General features: G+C 33.1%; 1 long non-coding RNA gene across 1 annotated transcript; it reads right to left on the bottom strand.

Moving 5' to 3' along the window:
• Positions 1-346: 346 nt before the first annotated feature.
• On the bottom strand, positions 347-5923 carry LOC139084926 (uncharacterized). The gene is made up of 2 exons (XR_011542865.1): positions 5792-5923; positions 347-471 (listed from the first exon to the last, which is right to left on the bottom strand). It is a non-coding gene; the product is annotated as an uncharacterized lncRNA (long non-coding RNA).
• Positions 5924-6431: the final 508 nt, after the last annotated feature.

Raw genomic sequence — 6431 nt, 5'->3', positions numbered from 1 at the left:
CTTTTGCATTAAAATGCATCAATATTTCTCCCTTTTTCTGTAAATAACTGTCACAAAAAGAACACCGATTAGATACATGGCCTGGTTGACCTACTCTAGCCTCAAAACAGAGGTTATGTTTAGGAGAGACTAAAAAACTCATTTAAACGCATCCTATCTTGTTCACGGTGCACTGGACATACCCACATTTCCACTCCTCAATGCACCATGGTTTCCATTGTATAGGAGATTTTTTTCTTCCCCAGAGATGCCAGATAAAATGTAGAACACTTAGTTAAATTTGAATTTCAGATAAACAATGAATATTTTTTATTATAAGGATGTACAATGCAATATTCAGATTCAATTGGCCATCATATATTTTTATTAAAAATTTTATCTTGAGATAAATTTAGATGCGTTGGAAAGTGTAAGAAATAATGCAGCAAGATCCCTTGTACTCTTTACTCAGCTTCCTCTGATGGTAACATCCTGCAAAATTATATTATAATATCAAAACAAGGATATGAATAATACAATCCAGATACAGAATCCATCACCACAAGGATTCATTATGTTGCCCTTTTGTAACCACATCTACTTTCTTCCAATCACATCACTTCCTTAACTCCTGTTCTCCACTTCTATAATTTTTCATTTCATGAATGTTACATAAATGGAATCATGCAGCATTTAACCTTTTGTAATTGGCTTTTTTTTTTTTTTTTTGCAGGGGAAGATTCACCCTGAGCTCACATCTGTTGCTAGTCTGCCTCTTTTTTCTTCCTCCCCCTCAACAAAGCCCCAGTACATTGTTGTGTATAGTTGTAAATTCTTCTGGTTCTTTTATGTGAGCCACCACCACAGCATGGCCACTGACAGATAAGTGGTGTGTTTCTGTGCCCAGGAAACCAAACCTGGGATGCTGAAGCAGAGGGCACTGAACTCTAACCACTAGGCAATAAAGCCTGGCTCTGTAATTGGTTTTTTTCACACAGAATAATCCTCTGGAGAGTCATCCAAGTTGTTGTGTGTGTGAATAGTTCATTCTTTTTTATTGCTGAATAGTATTCCATGATAGGGACACATCACAGTTTAACCATTCATTCTTTGAAGGACATTTGCATTGTTTCCAGTTTTGGGATATTACAAATAAAGCTGCTATGAACATTTGTGCATGAGTTTTTTATGGATATAACTCTTCATTTCTCTGGTGCAAATGTCCAGCAGTGCAACTGCAATTGTTAAGTTTGTGGTAGTTGCTCATTAGTGTTTTTTAGAAATGCTATTTAAAACATTTTACCAAATTGTTTTTCAGAGTGGCTGCACCATTTTACATTTCTGCCAGGTGTGTGTGAATGATCCAGTGCCTCTGCATACTCTCCAGCCTTTGGTGGTATCACTATTTTTTATATTTGCCATTCGATAGGAGAGTAGTGATATCTCACTGTGGTTTTAATGTGCATTCCCCTAATAGCCAATGCTGTTGAACTTCTTTTCATGTGCTTATCTGCCATCTTCATGTCCTCTTCACAGAAATAGCAAGTTTCTTTGCCCATTTTCTGATTGGATTGTTTGTTTATTTACTATTGAGTTTTGAGGGTTCTTTATATATGCCAGATAGCAGTCATTTGTCAGATATTTGTTTTGCCCATATTTTATCTCACTCTAAAGCTTGTCTTTATATCCTATTAACAAGATCTTTCATAGAGCAAAAGACTTTAATTTTGATTAAGTCAAATTTATCAATGTTTCATTTTATGGATCATGCTTAAGAACTCTTTTCCTAGCTCTAGATCCTGAAGATTTTTCCTATTTTCTTTCTAAAAGTTTTATAGTTGTACAGTTTACATTTAAATCTGTGATCTATTTTCAATCAATCTTTGTATAAAGTATAAGACTTAGATAGAGATTTGGTATGTTTTTGGCCTATGGATGTCAATTCTCTAGAACCATTTACTGAAAAGACTATTTTTCTTTACTTAATTGCTTTGCTATATATATATTTATTAAAATATATATATTTCAGTTGGGCATATAAGTGTGGGTCTATTTCTGGGTTCTCTGTTCTGTTCCATTGATCTGTGTGTTTATCCCTCGACCAATACCATACAATATTGATTACTATAGCTACATAAGTCTTGTAATTGAGTAGATTTTCGTCCTCCTATTTTATTCTTCTTTTTCAATGTTTTTTTTTAGCTATTCTAGCTTCTTTGCCTTTCCATAGAAATTTTAGAATACTCTTGTGTACATATATAAAAAACCTTGCTGAAATTTTGTTAAAACTATATATCAATTTGAGAAGAATTAAAATATTTACTACATTGAATCTTTCAATCTATGGGCACAATGTTTTACTATTTACTTAGATCTTGGAGTAATTTTGTCAACAGTGTGCAGTTTTCAACATACAAATCCTGTACATATTTTGTTAGATTTAGAAATAATAAATTTACTTTTAAAAGTTATAAATGGCATTGAATTTCTATTTTGATGTCTGCATGTTTATAGAAATATAACTGATTTCATAGGTTTATCTTAACATCCTGTGACCTTGTTGAACTCAGTTTATAGTTCTAGGATTATTTCCTTTTCTTCTTATTAACTTTTTTTGTAGACTCTGGCATTTTCTACATACATGATCATACTGTCTGCAAATATGGACAGTTTTATTTCTTTTTTCTTATCTTTTATTTATATATTTATTGACCTTATGGCACTGCCTAGAACTTCCAGCATTATGTTGAGTAAGACTGGTGAGAGTGGCTATCCTTTCCTTGTTCCTGATCTTAGAGAGGAAATATTTAGTCTTTCACCTTTAAGTATAATGTTAGCTAAAGCTATTTTGTAGATGTTCTTTATCAAGTTGTGGAAATTCCTCTCTATTTCTACTTTTCTGTGAGTTTTTATGATAAATGAATGCTGAATTTTGTTAAACGCTTTTCGTGCAACAATTGATACAATCATGAATATTTCTTCTTTAGTTTGCCAATATGGTGGATTACATTTACTTATTTTTGTACATAGAACTAGCCTTGTGTCCATGGAATAAACTCCATTTGGTCAGGGTAGATAGTTATTGTTATACATTGTTGGATTTAACTCACTAATTTCTTTTTGAGGATTTTTGCGTCAATGTTAATGAGAGATATCCATCTGCAGTTTCCCTTTCCTCTGATGTCAACATCTGGTTTTTGTGTCAGAATAATGCTGGCTTTATAGACTGAATTAGGAAGTGTTCCTTCTGCTTCTATTTTCTGGAAGAGAGAGTTGAAAGTTCATACCGTTTCATCCATCAACATTTGGTAGAATTCTACAGTGAAATCATATAAGTCAGAGGAGTTCTTTTGGGGGAGTAGTAAAGTTATGAACTCAATTTCAATAGGAGGTATAAGGCTATTCAAAAGATCTATTTCATGTTGAGCAAGTTGTAGCAGTTTGTGTTTTTCAAAGTAAAGTTCTATTTGTTTAAGTTGTCAAATGTAGATGTGCTGAGTTCTTTGTACTTTTCTCAGTATCTTTTTGACGTCTGCTGTGTCTGTAATAATACACCAGTTCCTTCCTTATATTGGCAATTTGCTTTTTCTCTCTTTGTTCTTTGTCAGTCTTGCTAGAGGTTGGTCAATTTTACTGATTTTTTTTTCAAACAAGTGTGTCTTTGTTTCATTTATTTTCTCTATTTTTTTTCTGTTTTCAATTTCATTTATTTTTTTCTTATATGTATTACTTATTTACTTATTTTCCTTACTTTGTGTTTATTTTGCTCCTTTTTCTAATTTCTTGAGGTGGGAGCTTAAGTTATTGATTTGATACTTTTTCTCTTTCATAATACATACATTTAGTGTTATAAATTTTCCTTGCAGGACTGCTTTAGATGTGTTCTACAAGTTTTGATATGATACTTTTATTTTCATTCAATTTCATATGTTTTTTTCATTTCCCTTGAGACTTCTTTGACCCACAGGCAGTTTACTTTCCAAATATTTGGATATTTTTTAGTTATCTTTCTCTTATTAATTTCTACTTTGATTCCATTGTAGTTAGAGAACCACCTTTCACTTTATTTTTTACATATGTTGAGAGTCCTTTTATGACCCAGGATATGGTCTATATTGACCATATGGACACTTGAAAGGAATATGTATTCTGCCATGGTTGACTGTTCTATAAGTGTCAAATAGATCCCATGGTTGATGCTATTGTTGAGTTCTTCTATATCCTTGCTCATTTTCTCTCTAGTAGTTCTATCAATTTCTCAGAGAGGGTTGTTGAGATCTCCAGGTGTAATTATGGATTTGTTTATTTCTTGTTTCAATTCTATCAGTTTTTGCCTCACATATTTGGCATCTCTGTTGTTTGGTGCAGACAAACTTAGAATTGCTGTACTTTGTTGATAGATTTACCTTTTTATCATTATATGATATTCCTCCATTCCTGGATAATTTTCTTTGCTCTGAATTCTATTTTATCTGATATAAAAATAGGCACTCCTAGTTTTTTTGATTAAACTTTTTATGATATATCCTTGTCAATTTTTTTACTTTCAATCTGCCTATATCATTATATTTGAAGTAAATTTGTATAGACAGCAAAGAGTTGGATCATATTTTTTCACTGACTCTGTAAATGTCAACCTTTCACTTGGTGTTTTTAGTCTATTTACATTTAATATAATTTTGATATGTTAAGTTTAAAATGTGACATTCTATTTCCTTGTTTTTTGGTTGTTCTCTCAGCTTCTTTCTTCCTTTCTTTTTTACTTCTTGTTTCTCTGCTTTCTTTTGTCCTGCCTTTTTTGTGGGTTACTTGAATATTTTTTGAATTCTACTTTATCTGTAGTGTTTATGAGTATGTCTCTTTGAGTCACTGTTTTAGTGTTTGCTTTAATTACTAAACTATATAAATACAACATATGATAGTCGTTTGGTCTTATTTTTCCAGTTTGATGAAGTATAGAAATCTTACTCCCCTTTATGCCCCTTTACCTTCCACTGTTTATAATAAAATCGTCTTACGTATTTCCTATACATGTATTTAGAACCATATTATATAGTGTTATATTTTTGCTACAACCATCAAACATAATTTAGAAAACACAAGTGGAGAAAGAAAGCCTGTTGCACTTAAGCATATTTTTCCTTAATATGGTCTTTCTTCATTACAGATGTTTGAGTGCTCCTTCTTAAATGGTTTCCTTTCTACTTAGAGAACTTCTTTTATATATTCTCTTAGGGTATGTCTGCAGACAACCAGTTCTCTTAGTTTTCCTTCATCTGAGTATATCTTGAATTTCCCTTCATTCCTGGAAGATATTTTTCTGGTGTAATATCCTGTGTTGACAATTCTTTCTTATTTCTATATGAGAGAGACATAGCCATTCCAATTGTTTTTACTATAGGTAAAGTGTCATTTTTACCTCGGTGCTCTCAAGAATTTTTTTCCTTTAGTTTTCAGTTTAATTATGATGTGTCTTGGCATGAGCTTCTTTGCTGTTCAGATTGAGTAATTTTTATCATTTTATCTTCCAGTTCACAAATTTTTTCCTCCTCTGTCTCTCACATTCTGCTGTTGAGTCCATCTACTGAAAATTATGTCAGTTATTGTATTCAATTCTAAAATTTCCATTTGTTTTTTCTTTATTAGACAACTCTAATTCCATCTTCTTAATGTTTGCATCTATTGATTGTCTTATTTCATTTACTATGAGATCTTCCTGGTTCTTAATGTGACAAACGATTTTCAAATGAAACTTGATCATTTTCATGTTTTCTTATGAGATTCAGGAATGTATTTAAATCTTTCGCTTTACCTGACTTCCTGTGACACTGCACCACAAAGGAAGGACGATTGTCATTTTATTACTGCCAGATACAGACAGAAGTCCAAATTTCTACTTTCTTCTCATTGCTGTCCAAGGTGGATGGATGAGGGAGGAGGTGTGTTCTTATTACTGCTGGGTAGGGATGGTAATGTTTGCTCCCCACATGTTCTCTACTGATGTCACAGTAGCTAGTGGCCTTGATACTGCTACGTGATGGGGGAAGTCCTGACTCTCCACTAGGCCTCATCTGACACTACCCCATTACAGAGGTGGAAGCGTGTTTATTATTGCTACATCAGGCTGAAGGTCCAGGCTTCCGCATAATCTCTACTGATAGATACTATGGAATGATGGGGCAAGAAATAGCCTTATTACCAACAATCAGAGATGGAAGTCCCAGAAATGTATTTGGCCTTCCCTGCTACCATCTTGGCAGAGATGTTACTTAATTACAGCCTCATGCAACTAGAATTCAAATGTAAGTCAAGATTCTCCACTCAGACTTTTCTGTCTAGAATGAGTGGGAAGGGGGCCAGAGATTTTGCTCTGTGGTGTTTGGCTTCAGTATAGCAACAAAGGAAGTATGAGACAGCAAACCCAAGTAACTCACTATTATGCTGTACCTTGG

The sequence above is a fragment of the Equus przewalskii genome, chromosome 7, assembly GCF_037783145.1.
Source record: "Equus przewalskii isolate Varuska chromosome 7, EquPr2, whole genome shotgun sequence".
NCBI lineage: Eukaryota > Metazoa > Chordata > Mammalia > Perissodactyla > Equidae > Equus > Equus przewalskii.
The sequence above is the reverse complement of the archived record's forward strand: the minus strand, read 5'-3'. Positions and strand labels throughout refer to the sequence as shown.